Source organism: Pediculus humanus, genomic scaffold, assembly GCF_000006295.1.
Source record: "Pediculus humanus corporis 1103172107423 genomic scaffold, whole genome shotgun sequence".
Taxonomy (NCBI): Eukaryota; Metazoa; Arthropoda; class Insecta; order Psocodea; family Pediculidae; genus Pediculus; species Pediculus humanus.
In genome coordinates this window covers 598,189-600,564 of record NW_002987047.1, presented here as the reverse complement: position 1 = coordinate 600,564, position 2,376 = coordinate 598,189, and positions in this window count along the sequence as shown.

Here is a 2,376-nt window from a genome sequence, read left to right as displayed (position 1 = left end):
TTTAACATTTGTTTTTTTTTTTGTTTAAACTAAATCAATAATAATAATGATAATAAATAAATTAATTTAAACGTTTTTAACGAAAAAAATATGGCGGATTGTTTTAATTATTATTCGATGTATTCCAACGTAATAATGAAAAAAATTTGCTCAAGGCTGGTTGTTTCTCCCTACGTAGTAGTAGTAGTAGTAGCTACAACAACCAACAACATCTTAAAAAGGAAAGTTTATTGTGTCCTTCTTCCAGATCATAATTTCGTCATAGTTTTTATATAAATGCATTTTTTTTTTTTTTGTTAATGGGTGAAAAAAATTACAACGAAGGATGTTTAATAATTATAACTTCGCCATACATTTCCTTTTCTAGTCAATCAAGTTTTTTAAAAATGTTTGTAGGTAACATGAAAAAAAATTATTATTGCCTAATCATGGAATTCGATAATTTAATATTTCGTTCTAAGAAATGAATTATATTGTTGGTTGTTTGTTTGTTTGTTTGTTTTTTTCATACAGACAAAGCAGTAAAAAAAATTTTTTAAGTACAATGAAAAAGTCAAAAAAGGATTTTTTAAAAACAATTTAAAGTTTGACGACATTTTGTTTTTATAAATTAATTATTATTAAATTATTTTTTTATTTTTTCTCACGTAGAGTTTTTTAGGTACGTAAAAAAGTCGTTAAAAAAATACCTGACTTCGACATAGTTATACCTTAACAAAAAAAAATTTTTTTTTTCAATTTAAACTCGACGATCATTGATTTAAAATCATTCAACCAAAACAATTGAATGATGAGTTATAAACAAAAGATATTAAAGGTTAATAAAAATCAAGAGGTTATTTAATAACAATAATAATAATAATAATAATAATAATAATAATAATAATAATAATAATAATAATAATAAACAATTTTTCGTCATTAGTATCGATTTACGTCGAAAAAAAAAAAATTTTTAATTTTTTCGAATTTGAAAATAATGTAAAAATATAATTACATGATTTTACGTTTAATAAATAATAATTTTCCCCGATCACGTGATCACCCAAATAAAATTTCAAACGGATTAAATAATTATAAATTATTTTAAAAGGGGGGGGGGGGAAAATCAACTAAAGAATTTATTTATTTATTTTATTTGATGGGGGGGAGGAAATTGAGAAAATAACGAAAATTTTTTTTTTTTTTAAATCGGTACAAAATGATAAAAAAAAAACAAATAAAAATAATAATAATAATAATAAAATAGTTACGGTAATAACGTTATCAACGTTTCCTGTCACTTATCAGTGTGATAAGGTGTGGCACACATATTTATAATAAATAATATTGAAATAAATAAAAAAAATTTTTTTTTTTTTTTTTGCAAAACGTTCACCGCAAATTTGTATCGTAATTTCGGGTTTAAATTTAGAAAATTCTTAAAACCATTATTATTATTATCTATTATCGACGGAAAATTGAGGTCGTGTAATAATCATAATAATTTTGAAACTATTGTACATCTTTAAATCAAGATTTTTTTTTCAAGTAATGTTTGTTTTTTAAAAAAATTGTTAAAATTATGTTCGTCGTTTGTTTGTTAGCAACTTAATAAATGACAAAAAAAATATTTTAAACCGATTTACCTTCGATATACCTTTTTTTGTATCACTTCGAGGAATGTTTAACCTAAATCATTACCAACATAAAAAAAAAAAAAAAAATTATATAGTTATTTATCCAGCAATGAAAATTTTTATTTCCGAATTCCGGCCTCACATAAACACGAACATGTCACGAAAAAATTTAATTTGTGGCCATTTTTTTGGGTGCGGCTTCAATAAAAAAAAAAAAAAAAACCTGACACCGGTGGGTAGTAGTCAGAATTTATATGAAAACAAATAAAAGGCAATAATAATAATAATAATAATAATAATAATTTGAATTCACTAAAAGTTTTTATTAACACGCGAAAAAAAATTCTTTTTTGTTATAAACAATCAATTGATTCGTACGAAATAAAATAATGATGATGACGATGATAATAATTAAATTACGGATTGGGGGGGGAGGAGGGCAAAATATTATTTTGGTAATTTTTATTTTGTTTTTTTTTTTGTTTCTTATGAATGAAAAAAAAACTCGGTGATATTTAATAGTAATTGGTAAAAGTATATGAACTATTACGTAATAAATAATTAATTTTTTTTTCTTTCGCAATAAAAATTCAATAAAAAAAATTTTTTTTAATAAAAAAACATAAGGGAAAATAATAATAATAATTATAATAATAATAATGTTTAATTAAAACATAAATTAAAATTTAATTTCTTTTTAAAAAGAAAATTTCCTCTTTGACAATAAAATTAATTTATTAATAATAAAAATAAAAAA